Consider the following 25,298-nt stretch of genomic DNA (forward strand, 5'->3'; position numbering starts at 1 on the left):
TGAGTAGGTGTAATTTAATGACATGCATTAAAGGACTGCTACCAGGTGTATAATTAGTACATTTCGGCATGGTCGAGCATAAAAAAAATTATGAGTTTGGAAGAATTAAAGAACCTTGTTTCAAGACTTTTATACATTAGAACTATGGACTTATAATCATTGCAATATTACTCCGATAGTATTAGAAATAAAGAAAATTCATCAAGTTTGCATTAACGTAATTAAACTATACAAATTAATATTATTATAGAATACACAAACAAAGATTAAAAGTATAAGTAAGAGGCAAACGAGAAAATAATGTTTTAAATGGGGTTAAAAGTCAACAATCGCATTCGTCATATAGCTCCGTAACGGTCAAGAATATTTTCCTATTGCTGTGGACACTCATTGCAGTCAGTTTCTATTAGAGTCCGTAACAGGGTAGTACAAATTGCTTCTACTCTTGTAAGTATGGAGAAATAAAGTACAAATTTACAAGAAACCTTCGTGGAACACAATTCTATTAACACTATTATAGGTATCCTACAAACAAAACTCAGCTCAAACTCCTCGCGCCGCGCATGCTACACCCCTCTTACCCCCCTGCAGTAGGCGGGTTCTTTAATAAGCGGCTACCGGTATAGCTATAACGGCTACGGTTGCGGACATGTGCACTCAAAGATCAGCTGTTCCCACATCTTCCACCTCAACATCACAGCCGTCAACAATACAACCAGACTCCGCAGAAGAGTGTGACGAGGAAATTATATTTTTCTTCGCATATGTATGTTTTTCTTATTTTTATTTAGTAATATTTATTAATAAATTTTTAGCGATGTTTCTGGGGATTTTTTAACAAACTTTCGACAGATTTAGCTACTTTTTGTTGAAAAGTTAGCGAGATTGTAGGGCGATATGTTGGCAACAGTGGCCTATAGTTACAGCTCAATATTAGACCATACTTTTGTGAAATAGGGCCCTAGGGCAGAGTTCTTGATACTGGTAATCATGACGGTAGTGATTGTATTATTGTTATTATTATTATTATTATTATTATTATTATTATTATTATTATTATTATTATTATTCAAATGTTCTGCCCAAGAGAAGGTCTTTCAGTGCAAACCGAGCATTCTCCAGTATTTCATACGTTCCGCCTTCCTCTTAGTCTCCATATATTAATGAGCCACATATCTGAATGTTATCTGCCATCTCATATCATCTATTGCCCCGAATTTTTATTCCGTTCACCATTCCTTCCAATGCATCCTTCAGTAAGCAATTTCTTCTTAGCCAGTGGCCTTTTTCTCTTCAGTTTCAGCACTACTCTTTCTTCGCTCACTCTTTTTAGCACAGTTTCAATTCTAATTCTGTCTGTCCATTTCACACGCTCTATTCTCCTCCAAATGCTTCTAGTCGCTTCTATTCACGTCGTAATGTCCATGTTACTGTCCCATACAATGCTACACTCCACACAAAGAACTTCACTAGTCTCTTCCTTAGATTTTTTCCAGAGAATAGCAGAAGATGCTCGTTTTTTCTTTTAAAAGCTTACTTTGCCATTGTTAACCTCCTTTTGACTTTCTGGCAGCTCATGTTACTACTTATAGCACACCCCAAGTATTTGAAGCTATTCATATCGTCCGCTACTTCGTTTCGAATTCTTTAATTTTTCTATAACCATGATCTTCGTCTTGTTTGCATTTATGTTCATCCCATAGGCTACTGCTCACAGCTTCATGTACGTCCAGTAGCATGTAAGTATTGTTTACTAAACGACATATCATCAGAAAATCTAATGCACTTTTTTCTTCTTTCTACTATCACCCTTCTCATGTTCTGAAAACAGTTCTTCACTAAATCCTCCAAGTAGATGTTGAACAGAGTAGGTGATAAAGGGCATCCTTGTTTTACTCCTCTCACTATTCCACTTACCCTTTGATATTTATTCTCCCATCCTGTTTCATAAAGAGGTTACAGAATAGCCTTCTCTCTTTCCAATTCACATCTATTTTCAACTTATTATTATTATTATTATTATTATTATTATTATTATTATTATTATTATTATTATTATTATTATTATTATTATTAGCCTATTTCTGTTACATGAAAGCCTCGATCTACACTAAAATGACTTTAAAATGTTCTACTGATATTAAAATTTCATATCGCAGAGCGCAGAAATACAAAAATAATCCAATTTACACCGGGGACAGAACAACTAGAGGCTTCAATGACGTCACTACAGAAGAGCCCACACACAGCAGAATTGTTCGTTGCACTACAAACTGAAAGCGTTAACCACCTACTTTCACTGATCCAGCTGCGATCTCTCAATACAAGCTTCCAAGCTTCTAGATGTTCTGTCCCCAGTGTAGAAACTAACCGTAGTTGAACACCTAATTTGCATAAGCGTTTTGACTGTTCCATGCAAGCAGGTAAATCTCTGTAGGAAAACCTCAAAGGTTTAGAATTAAATGGAAGGATGTCTCCTACTCTTAATACGCTACAGAAATCTTTTTAAAGCACACTAGCCTACAGCATTATTGGTCCCGCGCCGTAGCGTAGTAGTGCAAGGCGTCATTCCCAAGATGCGCCTTACGGAATGAGCGCTGGTTTGAGTCCTTGTGGGGAGAAATTTTCTCACGAAATTTCTGCCAGTGAATAAGACCGGTGCCCACCCAGTATCGTGATGAATTTGGGAAGATAGTATAAGTAGCGAAACGAGGTTTTGAAAACCATCTATAACTGCTATAACACTTTACTCCCGTACTGGATGGATGATCGTTTACCTCTACTGAGACATGAAGACGTGGAGCGAGCAGCCGGCTGGTTGGCCACGAACGAAAAGAAATAAAATGGCAGAAATAATGGCTACAGCAGTGGTCGGCAAAGAGTGCAGTCCGTGATACACAGCAAAGGGGAAGTAGGAGGAGACTGCTTAACTGTGAATGAAGAAGTGATGGCTAAGGGAGGGGGATCATGTCTTACTCCTCCATCCTACTTGAGTATTAAGGGATTAACTGGCGAGTCAAGAAATACCGACCACTGGGTTCGGGTATTTGCTTTCCACCAGCTCAGATCAATGTAGACCTATGTGAATATTTTTGAAAAAATTTTTTTTTTTTAATTGCGTAGTTTTTTCTGATATATAGTTTATTTATTTATTTATTTATTTAATTTAGGATTACAAATGCCTTTCATAGATTATGAAAAAGCTTTTGTCAAATTAAACAGAAAAATTGTTAATTATGCTAAAAGAAAACGAGATCCCAAAGCAAATATTACAATCTATTTATAATATGTACAAGAACAAAAAAATTGTTGTTAGAGTAAATAATCAACCAACAGATTTTAAAAATATTAACACAGCTGTACGACAGGATGTCCTCTCTCGCCTCTGCTTTTTATAATCTACATGAACTCCATGATATGTAAATGGCGTTTCAAAACCATAGGCGGAGAGAGAACAGTTTCCTGGGGGGGGGGGGCAAAGCAAAACCATAGAATCCCGATATAACGAGATTATGGGGGACATCATTTATCTCCTCCCTCCATTATAGTTTGGCCTTATTACAGTATATCGGAATATGATCATAATAAAGGGTATTGTAAAATAAAGTAAAATTGTAACAAAATATACAGAGAATTTTACTTTTTTTTCCCTCTTGTACGGAGGAGGGACCCGAAGGCTTGCACTATAGCCTGATATTATTGTGCTTACCACTCCTATTCTGTGAATGATTGGATAGCCAAACGGCCGTGCTCTTGTATAAGTACAGCAGGCCGCACCGTGAACTTAACACTGGCTATTGTATGGATGATGATGAAGATGATGATGATGAAGATGATGATGATGATGATGATGATGATATGTGAATTAATAATGATGAAATGAGTCCGAGCTCCAACACCGAAAATTACTCAGCAATTCTGCTTCAATTGGTTGAGGGAAAACCCCAACCAAGTAACTTGTTCCAACCAAGGATTTGAACCTGGGCCGCTCGTTTCATGGCCAGACGTGCTAGCCATGAGTCCATAGTGGAGGATCAATTTTACATTTACGGTCTTACTAATAAAAACTCTATATACAGACGTTTAACTGTCTTATACTTATACATTGAGTAGCTCGTTTATACGTCGTGTGTAAATTCCTTACTGATAATCACTACATACGTCGTGTATAACAGTATAACTGTTACACAGCTACGTCATAGTTTCGTCATTACTTCGTTACGAAAGGTAATAGAATATCTGAGGTTCTCTATTGCATTCGGTAGAGCGCTCTAGTGTGGCGTGTTAAAAATCGATAGTACAACTGGCTCTAATCGATTACCACACTACATTTTGGTCAAAGAGTACAAGCTACAGCAGTATTATTCTAATAATTCTATGATCTTTGGTTTGTTCTTCTGTGGTTACAAGGTAACCATGGTAACCATCATCATAAAATGACAGTCGATACGAACAGCTGTTAGAGGGGCGGCCATTTTTTCGCTATATACAACGCTTAAACAAGGGGTTTCGTGTATATAACTACTGCAAAGCAATTCCCATTGTATAGTTACAGCCTGTTTATACGTCCATAGCTTATTCATGGTTTATTAGTAATGTTTTCTGTCTCAACTCTGCATAAGTCTCGTATAAAAACTATACACGGTTTATTAGTAAGACTATTAATATATATGTTCATTTAAAAAAGCAATATATCGTAAGAAATGTAAACTCTATTTTATTTAATTTCGTCTTTATGTTTACGCATTATACCGGGATCACTTTTCTTTTTTCTGCATTGTTGTGCAGTACGTTATTCATATTTCTCCAAGTGACTGCTTGAACACCTACAGAGTTCTAACACATCAGTACAGGCTGTTACAAAAAACATTGCAGTGCTTCCATCCCTCAATTGAGGTATAGAAATTCTTATACATTCAGAAATTTGAAATAAATATTGTAGACCAGCCACATGGTCTGAAGACATTAATTCGTCAATTTAAGCACAGAAACTTAATCATAAACAAAAGCAAGAAAAATGTTTTGAATTCAACATTTTCTAAAGTTAATAGAAAAATAATTCGGCCAAGTTGGGGGGCAGTGCCCCCCCCCTGTAACTCCGCCTAGGTCCAAAACCCAAACAGAGGCTATGTTTCTATAAATAGATACAATCAATTCTCTTCGCAGACGATCAGGTTCTGTTGGCCACTTCAGAAGTCCATTTATTCATTGAACACAGTTGCAAGGGACTGCAATGTGACGACTTCTGTAGAAAAGTCAGAAGCAGTGGCGTTTAAAGGTAAATATCCAATAAGAAGTAAAAACAGAATTCTACAATAAGTGAACACATTTAAATATTTAGGGTACCGTCTTTCATATGAAAAAGAAAAGGATATCGATTCTAAAATAACTAATTTTGTAAAAGTTATCGGCATTATCAATTCAATTTTTAAACCTAATTTAGTACAGAAACATACAAGATTAAAGACGTACAACATTTTAGCACGACCTATTTTAATCTAAGGATCAGGAGCCTGGACTTTGACAAAAAAGATGTACAATGTATAACTCCAACGAAATGAAATTCATGAGGAAAACGGCGCGATACACAATTTGGGATAGAAAACGAAATACAGAAATTTTGGAAGAATTGATCGTCCAACCCATATTAAATTTTCTTAAATTCTATAGAGTTAATTGGAAACAGCATGACGAGAAAATGCCAGCAGAATGCTGGCCAAAGGCAGTGCTACATTACCGCCCTTCTGGACAACGATCTATTGGAAGACTATTAAAAAGATGGCAAGAGACCATTGAGACCGCAACAGACCACTAGGCCTAGTGCTTGAAGTGGATGATTTATCTATCTATCTATCTATCTATCTATCTATCTATCTATCTATCTATCTATCTATCTATCTATCTATCTATCTATCTATCTATCTATCTATCTATCTATCTATCTATCTATCTATCTATCTATCTATCTATCTATCTATCTATCTATCCATCTATCCATCCATCCATCCATCCATCCATCCATCCATCCATCCATCCATCCATCCATCCATCCATCCATCCATTCATTTATTTATATGGACATGTTCTAACACAATACAAGTAAGGTAAGATATTCACTTTTAACTTTAAATTAAATTTCCCAAAAGATGCAATTTTTCCACACATATTATTTCATAACTCCACAACCATTATTGATAGAATACTGAAATTTTTTACACTAATTTCACATCTATTTATGCAAAAAGCAGACTACAATAATGCTCATGCCTTTGAAAATGAAAAAATGGGTCACAAAAAATTATGTAAACTTTAATATATCTCATATAGGACACATAAAAATCCAATTGTATTAAAATTAACAACTCTACATGTCTGAGAGTAGTCCACTTTTTAGAAATAAGTGTTTATTACATAAAGTAAAAACATTAAATGTGTCAGAGAAACTCTAACATTGTTATGGTTAGCAAATGATATACGTAACTTCATTTTTTTTTTCATACTCTGATAAAACTGGCTTTAAAAAATATTAGTAACTTTTTATTATACTTCTATCAGCTATTTAAGTTCTAATAAGTCTTTTTATGGTACATTGTAATTTTTGTCCACTTGTGAGTTCATTTTCTTGTAAAATATTAGAAACTTAGAGTTTGCACATTGTGATATTATTTGCGGTCGTTCACGTACATAATATACCCTTAAATAAAAGAAGATGCTTTCTATAACGATATGAAGTTCGATTATAGATGATATATGACCTAAATTTCCATCAGTTCTTTTCTTCCGCTTTTAGATGCTAAATATGTTTCAAAGTGTCGCATATTATAAAAGATCCTATACTGTACACATTTACGTGATGCACTCCTAATAAAACGACATAAGACAGCTTTATGTATCTTCCTATGTAGTTCCAATAATAGAGAAATTAACTAGATTTTCTCGAAGTACAGTACTTCCATTACTGTCAACAATTTCCAGCACGTCTCTATTATTCGTAATCATTCTTGCCACCATTACAGAAAGCCAAGCTACAACGCCTAATCATGTTTCAACTTGAACCGAATGAGAATCAGGTATATGACAAACGTTCACGAGATTTCTCCTATTGGTGCAGATGTCTGAGTTAACTGTTAAGGTTCGATGATTATGATGGCTATTATTATTATTATTATTATTATTATTATTATTATTATTGTAGTTGTAAGTACGTGTATGCAGCAGGAAGGGCGGATGTTAATATAAATGGGAGAGTTATAGTTTAATACAATTTCTTTTTTACTTGAAGGCAAAATCTTCACATAAATCTTTGTCTTTTCGTGCCAAGTTAGAAGAATTATCTGTAGTAATGTCACGAGAGGTCTGAGATCTGCCGATAAATCCACGAGCGAAGCGAGTGGTTTTATCTGGGAAATCTCAGACCTCGAGTGACATTTATTAGGACTATTTCGTGAATAAAATAAAAATTTAAATAATATATCCCTAAAATTCGATCACAAAATGTTAATAATTGTATATTAACGAATACTTAACCTATTCAGACATTGTGAAGTTGAAATACTCGTAGATGAATATCGATTATTGCAATAAAGAAATTCGATGTTATTATTCAGTAATGCCAATTGCGAAAATCGAAATACAGGTTTAACATTGTTAATTACATGTACTGCACTTTTCTCTTATTATTATAACAAATACATTTTCATTATCTGCTGAAATCATAATTTAATTTAACAGTAACAGTGGGGACAGCTATATACCAATGCTTATGTATTCACAGCGAGACATGTTGCTACACAGTGAAGCCATCTCTGTACAGATAGGCCTAATTAAAACACGAATTCTATTACGCCATACGAAAGGCAGTTTGATCAAAGACATTATTACTATGCAAGGTCTTTGAGTTTGATATGCGATGATGTTACATAAATTTGAACGTCTATTAATTGTTTAATTTCAATACAAATGTTATAGGCTACAATTTTATAGTTTACGTTAGGCTACCTGTGGAAGCAGGACCAATGTCAGCTGTGCCTTGTTTCGACCGTTACAATGAGTGCTACACGAAAGCATTTTTTATAGCTCGACAAACGAATTCTCGCTGTAGTAACGGAACTAAAGCTGCATCTACACTGTTCAATATTCCAATCGCGTATGCGTGCAATCTGGGAAGAATAGAATCAAGTTTAAAAGGTACGTTCAATTAAGATGCATAAGGATTTTGTGTCTACATGGTGCGCCGTTTTGGATCTTCACTGCGTAAATATATTAATTAATATTAAATATCAATCTTGCATTCATTGTTTTAAAGTTGAAAAAAAAGTTTAACCGTGTAGTTGCATCTTAATGTATTCATGATCATCAATTTACGGGGAAACAGTTGGCGACAACGACTAAACAAAAGAACGACCATGCGATAAATTGATAGCGATAAATCTAGCTGCAGAAATTATCGCAAAGTCTGACTGTGATTGGTTGGAATTCAAAATTTCATTACACTTCATTGGTCCAAAATGGAATGACGTCATATAAGCGAAATAGTCGTTGCGATTCAAAGTAAAACAAAAATTACACAAAATGTTGTCTTTCAACGAAGTAATTAAATGAATCAGGAAGAGAAGAAAATGATGGAGAAACCATGTATGCAGAATGGCTGAAATGGCTGAAGACAGGTTACCTAAATCGCCATCAAACACGCCAAATACATCACGACCATTGAGGCGGCATCAAGGCGGTGGCAAGGAATATGGTCACCAGACACATAGTGAAGCAAAATGGAAAAATATAGGACACAGTCCTAATATATGAAGAAGAAGAAGTCTTTCAACGGCGACTTTGTTATTGTTCATTGGAACTCACTATCCTACCCCATTATCTCCTGGCCTAGTTGCTTCATGAGTGATGCCTTATTGGTGTTACTTATGAGGTTCAAACCTGTCTTCGGACAGTTGACTAAACAACAAACAATTGGTCTCGAACGTCCCCTTCTAGAAATAATGCATCGAAACTATACAGCATTCTGCAGTCATAATAATGATCATAGTGTACAACAGAAAATGTATCTATATTGATGATAACTATGAATTATGATGATGATGATGATGATGGTGATGATTATGTCGTAATGATAGATAAGGTAAGATAGAGAGATAAATAGAGAAATAATAAAAAGTTCGAAAGCTAGAAAGACAGACTAGACAGACAGAACAGACGAACCAGACAGACAGACCAGAACGCACAGACTAGACAGACAGACCAAAAGAAACAAACCAGACAGACGAGAACAGACAGATCAGACAAACCAGACAGACAGACAGGCAGAGAGATAGATATTTTTGTTCACCAAACAATTTTATTCCACTCGGAATCTTTGCGATTTGAACCGGGTCTCCAACGTAGAAAGCCGCTAACCTAGCCGTTCGGCAAATAAGATTCCATGCCATATCCAATATATGGTTAAAGATGTGCTCATTCCTTAATGTATGTTGACCAGCAAGTATTTTATGAAGCATAAATGGTCTTGCTGGATCCCACGTCGATGTTTCCCTTTCACAGCAACGCGTTGGTGTGAACGCCGCTTCACCTAGACCTCGCAGCTTTCAAACACGTGCGCCGCAGCAACTGCATTCGTTTTTTCTTTTCTTCCTAATAATATTATTTCCCGGAAACTTCTTTCAAGTCGGAGCAAAATAAAAGACACTAATGTACACAATAGAATAGATATAGCAGCATCGAAGAAAAAATATATAAATCACTGCAAAAAGAAAATAATTGTGAAGTGAATGTAAATACCCATTAGCAGTTTTACATTCTTCTATGGTGGACACAGTGAAGATGTGAACTCGTAAATCATTCAACTGCTTATAGGCATGCGGAAAGCTGTGCTCTGACTTCAGTCAACAGAGGGAAAAACCAGCTTCATATGCTTTGCATCGGGTGGGCGTTACGTCCCAACAATATGCAATGGCAATTAGAATTCAAACAGGTAAATACGTCATGATATTTCACACCCAAAATGGAGAACTGCCAATTCGATGCCAACATTGAACTCCGTAATGTACAGTACAACGAAACACAGACACGAGATCCATTTCGTAAAGTCAAAAATGTAGTGTCTACTTTCTTATGGCCATTAAATTATGACTAGAGCCCGAATTTTATGTAATTACATATTCTGGTCCTATAAGAAAAGCTAAAATGTCGGCGAATCACACCAAAGGAATCATTATTCCGAGTTTTAAGTTACATATTTTTACATATTTTGGTGCATAATAAATATTTTGGCATACATTACACATCTATATATATATATATATATATATATATATATATATATATAACTTGAAATGGTAATGGAAATTACGGGAAAACGGCTGAACGGATTTTAATGAGTGACCCCTCATTTTCACGCCTGGCATCCAAAGTTTTTCGGAAAAGTAGTAGTTTTCAATGAAATGTCAATTTTCCTACATAATTTTCCTATTTTCCAAAATCCACCTGTTGTCAGTTTTGAGAACTAATTTTATTGAATCACGGCCGACTTGATTGAATTTCAGAACAAAACACACACTACAATAAACAATAGGCTATTACACGAAGGCCATGACCTGCAGGATTGCCGACATATTTAGAGCTCAATTCAATTTGTTATTAAAAACTGATTCTGCAGTGTATAATTTTCTGAGTACAGCTGTGTATTGGATATTCAAATCTACGAAACTTGAGGTGGTTTGATGACATTATTACCATTAGAAATTAAATATTATTATAGTTAATATCATGATGCGTCTATTTTTCATTAATTGTACATAATATTGATGCTATATTGATGACATGAAAGTGAAACGTTTTGAGGTTATGTAAGTAAATGTAGAGAATATCTTAATTTAGATCTACATTTCTATAATTTACTGAGTGGCTGCTATATACAGTAAAACTACAAAACTTAAGTAAGATAACAATATTGTTATTAGAAATCAAATATTTTTATACTTATTAATCCAGTGGGATTGGGTCTTTTTCATATACTTAATGGCAGTGTAGTGTAGATATTGATATGTGTCATTGTCTTCAGTATTGGCTCGAGAGAACGCAAAAATTACAGTTCCTAAGGAAAGCTCAAAGGTATTACTTACTGATAAAATAAGAGGCCTAGAAATTTTTGTAGTCTCCAGATCATTTCAGCAAGATCTCTTAGTAGGATAAAATGATTTTACGCTCTACATTTCAAGTTCTACATGCAGCAGCTATACGAAAATGCTATTGTTCGAAAGCTTAGCAAACCTGACATTTTTTTTAACTTTTGCCTACAATCCACAATGACCTAAAATAGCTACTGCTATCGTCCTAACAGTGATACTTGCGTTTTCGTGTTGAAACTCAAAAAATGAAGTTGGATAGGTTCAAAAAAAAAGTATTTGGCATAAAAAAAATCCATTCAGAGGGAGTATGTTTCATTATTACGGAAGCAAATAACTATCAAAAATAAGTATTCTTCATTGAAAATAAATCTGAAAAATATTTATTTGAACGTCTAACGAACTTAGTTTGCAGCAGCATTTGCTGCACAAGCCACTAGTTTTATATATTTTGAAAGGACACACTTCTTTTTTACAAATTTTCCCTCGACTTAGCTCATAAGTTATACGTTTTAAAATTGTTTATAAAGCTTTTTCCTTCGTCTCTAGTGCATAAAAATAATTTAATAATTAAAAATGCATTCTGTCAAAAAATGGACATCCCTTTGCCATGTTAACATTTTATGTATCTCTTAGGAAGTAACGGTAAAGTAGGAACAAATAAAAATGCGAGGGATGGGCCATTGTACTGCTACCGTTTGCCACAAACACCCCCAATCAGTTGCTCTGAAAGAAAACAGTAGGTCTTAAGTTTTCTTGAGAAGCTTATTCTGACATCAGGTGATAACAGCTAGCTAGTCTACTGCTATGGCGCCAGTCGCATCCAAGTTAAAAGATCGCAATTAAATTGATGATGCCTTTACTATAGTTCGGGTCAGCTTACTTCATACCCTAATGGTGAAACCTAACCACTTTTCCCCCTTTACTACATATGCTAGTGGATTGTGGTGACTTTCTAGTTTGCAGGTTGAATTTTCTTTTGCCAACTACGTTTCGAATTTCGATACTGACAAATACTACAAATGGCAGTGATTTTGTACCTAGTATATTGGAGTTCCATGAAATTGAAATTGTACTAGATTTCTGAGTCTATTACTGGAAAGTAGTGAAATTTGAACATACTAATAATTAATTAATATCAGTATTAATATTAATGCATAATAGATATGTTATGTGTTGCGTTGTGGTTATAATTCAAGACTGTAGTCAGGTAAGTTTTCGGAGTTAATACTAATAATTTCATGTGGTCAAACAAAACACATTTTTAGGTTAGGACTCGTAAGTGAATTTTTTAGTCAAACCAATGAATTTCGTATTGCTAGACAAAATACTTGACATGTTGATCCCTTTCTCGCATAGTTTGCCTACGAAAATATGTTACAAGTTATTGAATTATTTAGAATAACCTTCCAACGGTAAGCAAGTAAGTCATTTAGTACGAAGGATCGTCTGATATCTGGTAACAGTTGGCAACACTGACAAGACGGCACTATTTGCTGTTTAGGAAGTGTTCTTATGTGACCGTCACTATAGTGACTGCAAAATCGCTCCGTACAAAATCTTCATGTTACAAATAAAAAACGTGCTCCGTCGAAAAAACAAGTTCTTTTACACAAGTGGTGCTGCAACCTTCTACCAGTGAATTTAATAAAGATTTGTGCATGGCAAAGGGGTATAAACCACAGTCTAGTATATACAGTCGCGAAGCTCAATACGTAGTAAATATGCAAATATTAGGTAGTTGCTCACCACTAGGATCGCTAACATCGCCTCATTACAGGCAATGCAAAATAGTACCGTCACAGTCTATTGTTTCTAGCACCCTCAAAACTCAAACTTCGTGCCTGTATATAGTAGACTGTGGTATAAACTTGGAGTGCCAGAGTTTCAAGCATTCCTAAGCAAATACTGCAACTCTGATGTTTCAACACTCTGGAAAAATTATTTGAACTCCTGCTACATTGACACAATGGAAAAGATTAGAGCTTCACTTGTCGATTCCTATGCAATGGGTTACAGCAGAAAATATGGAAGAAATATTTAATTGTTAATTGCGTCTCTAAATGAGCATCAATCACATGTGCGCCTGTAATTTTGCAAAATATATCTAATAGAGCTTACATTTTAAGTTACATATTTTTTTATTTATTACATATTTATCTAGATTTACATATTTTGCCATTTTTGGCTACAGATGTCGTATTTTCATATTATATAAAATCCGGGCTCTAATTATGACCATAAATATATGTCCAACTAAGTACATGTTCACTTTATTTTTGTCCAAAACACAAATGTTGTGTCCACACTTGTACGTCCACTGCATGAATGTCCAATTAATTAAGTCCATCTACAAATTTAATGTCCACTTAATCAATTACCCAGACGTCGTCTTCTGTTTTTTCATTTTCATATTACCTTCAAATAACTAATAGCTTTAAGTTCGGATGTTCCTGTACAAATTGCATTATAAGTACCTCTCTTTTCACATTTCCATTCTCCTGCCCATTCCTGCCGTATGAATTTGTACAATAACAAAGGTTTTCCTTTCTACGACTGGATAAATTTAGCGAGATAGGTATAACCAAATCGTTCTCACAGTCACAGTAAACAATGAAACAGAACATTGAGCATTATAAAATTGCAACGATGATGAAAACACTGTATTAATTTGTACAAATTTGCCTGGTGGTGTGTCTTACGGCCTTAACTGTAAATAATACACATATGCATTTCTTATTCTGCACTACCGTGACTACAGTAACCAAGGGCCGGATTTAGGTATAGTGCAGCTCCTAGACAGTGCTAAAATTTACCGCCTCCAACTCCCACAAACAGTTTATGAGCAGCTATTATACAGGGATATCATTTTATTTTTACTAACATTTCTAATATTAACCTGGCTATACCTCTGGATTAACGGTTGAGAACCGAAAACACTATTTGCTACCCCTTTCCACTGAGTTCGATGATACTGGCGTAAAATACAAACAAATCATTTTACTAGGTACAGGAGGGAAGAAAAGTAGTTCATCCATTTACGTAAAGTAGGAAATAACGCAATTTTGAGTTTGATAATATTCATGAGGTTTTTCTTTAATCAAAATTCAGTACAGTATTAACAACAAGTGTTTTCACTCATGAACTGAGCTATCCATTCCGACATATTCATTATGCAGTGTACATTATACTGTCTATTGCACATTCGCGTACAATATGGAGAATGAAGATAAATTCAAGAATAATCATAATATGGACATTTAAACATATTTTTGAAAATGGTGGCCGTTCATTTCGATACAGGCTTCAGTTCTTTTGAACATATTATCGCACTATAGAATATTGTACCTAATTTTAAATTACCAGTTTCGTCCTTCGTACTAGTAACTGATGTTGGAATAATTCTGTACCTACTCTATAAAAGAGTACCTTACATACTGTAAATACAATCTTCACTTCTGCCGTTCACACCTGTGGAGTAACGGCTAGCACGTTTAGCCGCGAAACCAGGTGGCCCGGGTTCGATTCCCTGTCGGGGCAAGTTACCTGGTTGAAGTTTATTCCGGGGTTTTCCCTCAACCCAATATGAGCAAAGGCTGGATAACTTTTAGTGGTGGACCCCGGACTCATTTCACCAGCATTATCACCTTCATCTCATTTAGATGCTAAATAATCTGAGATGTTGATAAAGTGTCGTAAAATAACCTACTGTCTGTCTGTCTCACTTCTGCCCGATCCGGAAAGATAAAATTACTCAAACAAGCTATCTACTGTCCGTCCAAGTGGTTTTGTCGCTGGGTCGTAGAAAGGAGGGAAATCACGTGACATTTAATTAACGAGGCCCTTTTATTTAAATCATTTTAAACAGTTGTATAATATTACGTAGACGTCCAATTTCTAACAGAAATTAATGTTTTCAGAAAAGATCTAAGACAGCCCAGCCACTAGCCTTTACAGAGGGCCGAGCAGAAGTGGGTGAGGGAAACCGGAATGCGACGTATGCAAACGGACGATAGTACCTGTGCGAGAATATGATTCAATATTGAAAGCTCTTTCGTCACTGGAAAATGCGAACATATTTCTGGAACATACTATACCCACTAACTCAGTACTGTTTGTGTTTACTATGACCGTAAGGCGACTTTGACTTCATAAGCTTGGTTCTGTGTGAAGGACGGTTGCAAATTTACTAGTAGAGAGGGTGGGAGTGAAGTACATTCAAAAACTCAGGTACAATAAAAATTGAAGTAAAAGTAAAATGATGTCCCTGTATATGTCATGTTTAGTTTAAATTAGTTTTAAATGAAATGTTACAATTCAGAAAAGAATAAATTACTGGAATCAAAATACATGCGTCTTACTTATGAATTATAACGATTTCCTTCTCACTTTCTTCCCAGAGAAAGCATTCATGACGTCATCAAAGTAGATCTGACGAAGCATATCAGACTCGAAGCAAATAAATACGAATATATTCAAACCTAATCATTGTCGAAACAAAATTAATTTGTGAAAGGCAAACTGTGGGTTTTGTCTGTGGTATAATAATTATTACGAGTATTTCTTACTTCGATAGGAAGTATAAAGTAAATTGAAAAATTAACTCCAATCTTTTTGCGGAATAAACCTTTCATATCGAATTATATAGTGCACATTCTGGAAAGTGGTTAAATAATATTGTTGACGATATTTCGGCAGAACTCATATCACTATTCGTTGCGGACGGGCGACGGCCAACTGATCTACTGCGTCCATTCATACTGCGTTCAAGTAGTAACTGAGGGTTCTAGTTACTATTCATAGCAATAATATAATAAACACACATCCAATTTGATTTTCAACAATGCATTCTTGTTTATACAAGCAGTTAAATTTAAGCAGTTTCACAGTACAATAACGTGATACCGGCATTACAATATAATTATGCAGCTGCACACTTTCCTTTTACTATCGCCACGACCACGACAATGCGATAACAAGACAGTATCCAATTTCCACAAGGTGTTCAAGAACAAACTTCCGAAAAGATTTACCAACAAGCATTTTAAAAACAAATTTCACTCTAAAATGAAAAGGAAAAAAAAAAAAAGAGACAAAGAGAAAGAGGGAGAGAAAATTCCGCCCCTCTGGAAATTACCGCCCTAGGCAACTGCCTAGGTTGCCTAGGCGTAAATCCGACACTGCAGTAATCTAGACATACAGTCTATAAAAATGGACATAAATGTGCAAGGACACGGTTCGTATGAACCTCGCAAAGGTTACTTGAACGAAGTATGAATGGACGCAGTAGATCAGTTGGCCGTCGCCCGTCCGCAATGTATAGTGATATGAGTTCTGCCGAAACGATTTCCTGACTTCAGATATAAGTGAATAATGTAGCATAAGCAGAAATTCCGTAGGCAAATATTTTTAATTAAATATGTTGTTATTTCAATGCCTTGCATCTAGCAACGAAGTCATTAGCATTCTTGCTCTCCAATACTTCTGGGCTACAGTGTCTTCTGCAGAGAGTGCATTGCAGTGGCTCTTGACTGTTGCACAGGGACACGATTTGTAATTCATGTAAGTGGCTTGCCAAGCAATCAGCCCGAAGGCTACAACTGCAGTTTTCCGTGGTGCTTGTGGGATTACTTCTGGGTTCAAGATTAGGGTGTTCCATTTTTTGTTTTCGGCATGTATTTTTGTTTCCTCAATATGAAAGTGTGAGAATTCAGAATTGATTAGGCGATTTACTGAAGCCATTGACAAATTTTGTCGTTTTCATTTGCTGTAGCCTATTGTTGTGCCTTTCTTGGCAAGTGTATCTGCCAGTTCGTTGCCCTCGATCCCACAATGTGCCGGGACTGTGCCCACTGTATGCGAATTGTTTTGTTAAGATTTTGAAGTTGAACTAACATGTCGTAGCAATCCTGTATTTATTTTCAAATATAAGGTCATAATATTAGCTGTATATTTGCAAATATGTTTTAAAAATTCAGAAAAAAGAAAAAGATATGGAATGAAAAAAGTAAAGGCTTTTGTCAGCCAGATTTTGCAAGACTTACTTATTTTATTTATTTATTTATTTATTTATTTATTTATTTATTCATTTATTTATTTACTCTGATAGAGTTAAGGCTATCAGGCCTTCTTTTCCACACCATCAAAAACTTATTAAACTGCTTCACGAAAAAGAAACATATGAGAGAAGTGAGAAGCCTTGAAATACAATTAGGTACCAGATATTAATTGAAAGACGACACAAGTACACATAATCTAAAATTCCTTATGACAATAGTAGACAACAAGGTGTAACGTGTAGGCCTAATAGTTATGTAATTTCAAAAATGCTACATTTGCGGCTGTAAGCCCAAGGAAATGAATAATACCGTGAAAGAATGATCATACAGTAGCGTGCAAATTAATCCGAACACGACATATTTTTACATTTTCTGTCATTGTTGGCCTCACAGCTGCTCATACAGCTTTAATTGACATCTGTAGTACGTGTAATTCCATTGTTGAAGGTCTGCCGTTATTATTTTTTTATAATATGTGACATTTTGCCTGTCGTTTTGTACTTATAAGCATTTCAGTTGTGTTGAAGACTTAATACTGCAATCCTGTGTACGTTCTGTCGTCTTCACAAATGGATACAACTCCACGAAAACGGTCTAAAATTATAACATTAGCAGAACATTCTTCTATGACACAGAGGCAAATTGCTGCAGAATGTCACATCGGTTTGGCTACTGTTAATTCGATCATAAAACGATGCAGGGAGACTGGATCCATCACACCCCAGAAAAAAGGAAACTGTGGCCGGAAAAGGAAGACTTCACCTGCAGATGATCGTTTCATTGTCAGGAAAAGTAAATTAAATCCTAGACTAACTGCTGTCGACTTAACCCGCGAGTTAATGGCTACCACTGGGGCGAATATTCACGTCACAACAGTGCGGCGTAGGCTTTTGGAAGCTGGACGAAGGGCTCGTAAGCCTACTAAGAAGCAACTGCTAACCCCTGTTATGTGCAAAAAACGCTTAATGTGGGCAAAATTACATCAACACTGGACAGTGAATGACTGGAAGAATGTACCTTTTTCCGATGAGTCTCATTTCGAGGTCCACGGCTACCGTGTTTCTTACGTACGGAAAGGATCCGAAAAAGTAACAGTAGCTCATCTCCATCAAGCACCCAACTACCCCCCTAAAGTAATGTTTTGGGGTTGTTTTACACATGAAGGGCCTGGAGCATTAATACCTATCAAGGGAATGATGAATTCTGACAAATATATTCACTTATTGGAAACCAGAATCGTACCCCAGCTGCAAAAATAATTTCCGGATGGCAGAGGTGTGTTCCAACAAGACCTGGCACCATGCCATACGTCTTGAAAAACTATAGAATTCTTCAACAAGAAGAATATTCAGGTACTCCCCTGGCCAGGCAACTCACCCGACATCAACCCCATTGAGAACTTGTGGTCAATTTGCAAAAGAAGAATGCAAAAAATGGATTGTTCTACAAAGGAGATGATGATTTCTGCCCTCATTGGTGTATGGTTTCGCGATGAAGAAATGAAGAATATTTGTGGGAAATTAGTGGAATCCATGCCAAATCGTCTCAGAGCTGTTATTAGGAACAAGGGAGGCCACATAGATTACTGAGATATGTCTTAGATCCTTTTTTTTTTATCCCGTTTGAGTGTTTTTGCATAAGTAATTACGTTGTTCGGATTAATTTGCACGCTACTGTATTTATCTGCCATTACAGCTTCTTTATCTTGGACACATGTGCAAAGACTTCTTACACATTTGGCTAGAGTTGATATACGAAAGTAGCAAGTCAAGATAAAATGGAAAAAAGTGCATCAGAGGAGGAACTGATTAAATCATCAGCCCTCCAGTGAGGGTGACCACAAATATCAGAATATAGAACAGTTATGTTTTTTTAATCGATTAATTAAAAAAAATACTAAAATTTCGATTTGAGATGCGCTTGATGCCAAAATGTCATATTGACAAAATTATCTTTCTTGAAAATATAGATGATATTGAATGATATGTAAAGAGTCCCTAAGAATTTGTAATAAAATGTTTCGTATTTCAAGACTTGGAATTTTAATTTCACTAATAGCCTAGTTGTAGGTAGACTGTGGAAGGGAACCTCTCGCTCCAAATAACATACCTTTGACGACCCACTGATTCACAGGTATGTTATATTTAGAAGAGAGGAAAGGTAGGCATGGTTCATGTACTTCTTGTTTTTCCTTGTTGACCTCGTCCGCTTGTAAGAGGTTTCTCTCAAAGCGGATGGTTGGATCTAATATCATGGCCTTATCCTTAACCCTGCCGATGGCTATGATGTCCGCGCGCCTGTTGGAATCTGCGGCCGAAATGCAATGAACCTCTTCGTGAACCTCCCAACCAAGGTGTCTTAGGACTTCTGCAATACTTGTCCTCACTCTGTGATGTCTGTTGTTCCGTAGCAGCTCGCTTTTCCTGCAGAATCCCAATACTTGACCGATAGTTTCTGTCTCGTTGCAGACAGTATGCCTACAACGGGTTGTATTAAAGGATCTGCCAGGAACGGATCTTCCAGGAATAAGATTGCAAGCAACCTTCACCGCATTGACGTATTCAGATGTTGAAAGAGGTTTTTTGCTGGATTTTTTTAAGTAGGTTATTTTACGACGCTTTATCAACATCTTCGGTTATTTAGCGTCTGAATGAGATGAAGGTGTTAATGCCGGTGAAATGAGTCCGAGGTCCAGCACCGAAAGTTACCCAGCATTTGCTCATATTGGGTTGAGGGAAAACCCCGGAAAAAACCTCAACCAGGTAACTTGCCCCGACCGGGAATCGAACCCGGGCCACCTGGTTTCGCGGCCAGACGCGCTTGGACATCCATGAATTAACTTTAGGGCACTCAGCATACATAATCACTCCTTTCCCTTTATGTGGCAGTTGACGCCAAGCCTGGAAAGGTCTCGTTCTTAGAATTTCTCTAAGTTCCCTCCCACTTGTCTTTGGAGAAAGAGACGACTTAGTAAAATTAAATTTTCCAAGGGTCGCATTTTTCTCTTCTTCAAGATTCCGTATGTGGTGTAAATGTGGATCATGAAGGGGCTGAAGACGATTACAGATATTAAAATGCTGTATACTGGCTTCCCATTCCGCACACAGTATACCCAGTCGACGAACTTTTTAGATGAATATAACAAAGAATTTGGAGTGTCGTCTGGCAACATCGTGATTTCTTTGACAGCACTTCTATTTTGTCAAGATCTCTTAAGAAACCGGTGGATAATTGATTTAAAGGTGCACATTGTAAGGGATATATGAGACTAGGCCACACATATTCATTAATAATTTTTAATTTCTGCTCAGATTTAAGTAATATTATTTGTACAAGGCCATTAAGATCAGATGTTAGATTTTTAAAAATTCTAAGTTTGTCAATTGAAATTTCATCAGTAAAATCAATGCCAAGATATCTATTTTTTATCTGTTATTGAATCAATTTTTTACCCTTGTAAAGTTGTAATTTTTCCCTGTGTTAAATTCCCTTTCCTTAGTTCTAAAGCTTTACTGTTTGAAGGATTAGTTGTTAACCCAACTCTGCAGACTGCCCTCTGCCACATTGAGCATTGTTGTTTACTGATCAAAGTTATGTTATCAGCAAAGCAGATAAAGACGGCAGATTTTCCGATAAATAATTTGTATCCATATTGTTCAGTGATTTCATGACCACGTATTAAGTCCACCAGTGAACGAAATTAAATTTGTTACTTTCTATTCCTTTATCTTTCATGTTGTGAAGTTTAATGGTTCCAAGTCGCCATATTTGTAAACTGTGAAACAAATTCTTAAAAATGGTTTTGTGTAGTGTATTGAAAACTTGTCCGGTTTACGAGTAATTCAGTTTTTCGTCATTCGTGTAAAGAAATTGTATGTTGGACGTACGGTAAAGTGGGGATATTTCGGACGCAGGGGTAACATCGGACGGTAATTCAATTTATCATATTTTATGTTGGTAACACCAGTTCTTAGCATCTTTTCCGCGCTTTTTACTATGTTCGTATGTTTCTGCACATTTTTAAAGACCCATTGGTGAACTGGTGTTACCAACATAAAATATGATAAATTGAATTACCGTCTGATGTTACCCCTGCGTCCGAAATATCCCCACTTTACGGTACCTAATACGATTTGAAACGAAGCTCCTCGTTCAACATCTAAGTACTCGCGAACTATCAAAGTGACCTCCAAGCAAAAATACGAATAATTAAAATATAAAATTCATTGTTCCACGTAACCTTTCTAGCTCTTATGGGTCATTACTTGCCAAAATGTTCTTAAGTAATAATTTGCATGTATATACACTGTAATACGTGTGGGCTGATTTGTAACATTAGTAGTCGCGTGGGGGTTAGAGTGGCCCCCAATTAAAAACACGAATTAAAATACGAAATATCCTGGTTCTTACTTACATTACTTACAAATGGCTTCTAAGGAACCCGAAGGTTCATTGCCGCCCTCACATAAGCCCGCCATCGGTCCCTATCCTGTGCAAGATTAATCCAGTCTCTATCATCATATCCCACCTCCCTCAAATCCATTTTAATATTATCCTCCCATCTACGTCTCGGCCTCCCTAAAGGTCATTTTCCCTCCGGTCTCCCAACTAACACTCTATATACATTTCTTGATTCGCCCATACGTGTTACATGCCCTGCCCATCTCAAACGTCTGGATTTAATGTTCCTAATTATGTCAGGTGAAGAATACAATGCGTACAGTTCTGCGTTGTGTAACTTTCTCCATTATCCTGTAACTTCATCCCGCTTAGCCCCAAATATTTTCCTAAGCACCTTATTCTCAAACACCCTTAACCTTTGTTCCTCTCTCAGAGTGAGAGTCCAAGTTTCACAACCATACAGAACAACCGGTAATATAACTGTTTTATAAATTCTAACTTTCAGATTTTTTGACAGCAGACTAACTTAGATGATAAAAGCTTCTCAACCGAATAATAACACGCATTTCCCATATTTATTCTGCGTTTATTTTCCTCCCGAGTGTCATTTATATTTGTTACTGTTGCTCCAAGATATTTGAATTTTTCCACCCCTTCGAAGGATAAATTTCCAATTTTTATATTTCTATTTCGTACAATATTCTGGTCACGAGACATAATCATATACTTTGTCTTTTCGGGATTTACTTCCAAACCGATCGCTTTACTTGCTTCAAGTAAAATTTCCGTGTTTTCCCTAATCGTTTGTGGATTTTCTCCTAACATATTCACGTCATCCGCATAGACAAGAAGCTGATGTAACCCGTTCAATTCCAAACCCTGCCTGTTATCCTGAACTTTCCTAATGGCATATTCTAGAGCGAAGTTAAAAAGTAAAGGTGATAGTGCATCTCCCTGCTTTAGCCCGCAGTGAATTGGAAAAGCATCAGATAGAAACTGACCTATACGGACTCTACTGTATGTTTCACTGAGACACATTTTAATTAATCTCTACTGTATGTAAATACTCTGACTCATATGCATCATTACTTGCCATAATCTTCTAGAGTAAGAGATTTCACGTATAGAATCACAAAAATAATACTATACTACTTGTGGACTAATTTATGATATTAGTAGTCGCGTGGGGTCAACAGAACCCCAAGCCTAGAAAATTTAAATTAACGCAACAAATGACAGTGATAAACTGGAAGTTATCATGTAGTCGTATTGCCGACACCTTTAAGGAAGGTACTGATAAGCTGGGCAACAGCGTAAAAATAATACAAACCAACATATAACACGCGACTACTTAAATTTTAATGTGCGACTGCAGTGTCAAAACACTCAATAGTGATTATAGTTACTCACATTATGGTAAGGGGCTGCACCAAGTGATGAGTCCGTGATCTTCAGAGCTGGAATCAACGGAACTGAGGGAGTTAATTACTTCCTCGACACACTCATCCAATATTCCCTCTTTCGTCCATGCCTCTTCTTTTGACGTCAGTCACTACTCCTGCCCAGTCTGCTGCAGTGACTTCCTGTTTTCATGGCAAAGAAGCACATGATGGTAATGGAGTAACACTCAACATATCTTAAATGGAACAAGTGTTGTGAAATTTAATCCTATACTACGCATAAGTAGGCAGTTCAGAATCGATTCTGAACAGTGCTGGAACAAACTTTATGAAATAATTACATAAAAAAAACATGATAGCCCTTATTTGGTCCATGTAGCATCCGTCTTTGTACAAGAATAAATCCTTCAACATGTTTCCGGATTTAACTTGTATATAAATAATAGAATATGATAATTTTAGTTGATGACGCATATATTTGGTGCAAGAATAATTCCATTAACCTGTTTCTAAATCAGTCTTGGATACTGCACTTAATAAATCAATCCAATCCAATTTCAATAGCGTGGATTGTGTAGGCCTAACCTATCAAGATAATTCTTTGTGTTGGCCTAATTGTGCATCATTGTTTACGTTGTAAGCAAAAACAAATAAAAAATTAAGGTGGAACATAAATATTATTTTAAGAAACACAGGAGAAAAAAGTGAATAAATGATGAGCACAGAAACGCTATTGCATGGCACTTTGTTTTCTTAACCACTAGAATAACCTTAGGAATTAAAATGAACAGCTTCAGTAGGTCCACGGTAAAATAGTAATTTTTCCTTAATTTGTATTTTATTTTTTGGCCTAGGGAAAATGCTCGTCCTTTACAACACTCGCAAAAATACAATTTTTATTATTATTATTATTATTATTATTATTATTATTATTATTATTATTATTATTATTATGGGCTAAGAGGGATGAAGTGAGAAGAAAATGGAGAAAGTTACACAACGCAGAACTGCACGCATTGTATTCTTCATCTGACATAATTAGGAACATTAAATCGAGACATTTGAGATGGGCAGGGCATGTTATACGTATGGGCGAATCCAGAAATGCATATACAGTGTTAGTTGGGAGACCGGAGGGAAAAAGACCTTTGGGGAGGCCGAGACGTATATGGGAGGGTATTTATTAAAATGGATTTGAGGGACGTTGGATATGATGATAGAGACTGAATTAATCTTGCACAGGATAGGGACCGATGGTGGACTTATGTGAGGGCGGCAATGAACCTGCGGGTTCCTTAAAAGCCATAAGTAAGTAAGTAATTGTTATTGTTATTGCTATTATTATTACATTGCAATTTTGTAAAAATTAGTATTTTAACTTATGTTGTACAAATAGAGATGAAAGCAAGTCTAGTGGTGGGGTTGCCACCTTTAGCCTATGGACAGGCTGAGGACCATACGTAAATGTGACGAACACCGAATCATTGCCAATGAAATGGAGTTTTTAAGAAGAACTGCTGGCTATACTAGATTAGACAAGAAGAAAAATATGGATATTTTGAAATGCAAATAAGACGAAGACCATGTCATAGGAAGAAAGATAAAGAAGGGAAACTTCCGATTTCTAATTGAGGCAGTAGAGCAAGAGAATATCTTCAAATACTTGGGGTGTACTATATAAGCAATAACATGAGCTGCTGCCACGAAGTGAAAAGGAGGATAGCAATGGCTAAGGAAGCTTTTAATAGAAAAAGGAGCATCTTCTAGGGACCTCTGAAAAAAAGAACTAAGGAAGAGACTAGTGAAGTGCTTTGTATGGTGTGTAACATTGCATGGGGCAGAAACATGGCATTACGACGAAGTGAAGAGAAGCGAATAGAAGCATTTGAAATGTGGATATGGAAAAGAATGGAACGTGTGAAGTAGACAAAGAGAATAAGAAATGAAGCTGTGTTGGAAAGAGTGGGTGAAGAAATAATGAAGCTGAAACTGATCAAGAATAGTAAAAGGAATTGGTGGGTCACTGTCTGAGAAGAAACTGCCTACTGAAGGATGCACTGGAAGGAATGGTGAACGGGAGAAGAGACCGGGGTATAAGAAGATATCAGATGATAGACGACATTAAGATATATGGGTCATATGAGGAAACAAAGAGGAAGTCAGAAAATAGGAAAGACTGGAGAAAGCTGGGTTTGCAGTGAAAGACCTGCCCTTGGGGAGAACACTAAACGAATGAATACTTACTTACTTACAAATGGCTTTTAAGAAACCCGAAGGTTCATTGCCGTCCTCACATAAGCCCGCCA

The 25,298-nt window shown here is 36.2% G+C and overlaps 1 long non-coding RNA gene across 2 annotated transcripts in view; it reads right to left on the reverse strand.

The window, feature by feature from the left end:
* Positions 1-25,298, reverse strand: part of LOC138708628 (uncharacterized) — a 65,782-nt gene that overhangs the window by 12,366 nt on the left and 28,118 nt on the right. For both annotated transcript variants that reach the window (XR_011334734.1, XR_011334733.1), the window contains one exon: positions 23,003-23,175. This is a non-coding gene — a long non-coding RNA (uncharacterized lncRNA). The remainder of the gene's footprint in view (positions 1-23,002; positions 23,176-25,298) is intronic.

Source organism: Periplaneta americana, chromosome 11, assembly GCF_040183065.1.
Source record: "Periplaneta americana isolate PAMFEO1 chromosome 11, P.americana_PAMFEO1_priV1, whole genome shotgun sequence".
NCBI lineage: Eukaryota > Metazoa > Arthropoda > Insecta > Blattodea > Blattidae > Periplaneta > Periplaneta americana.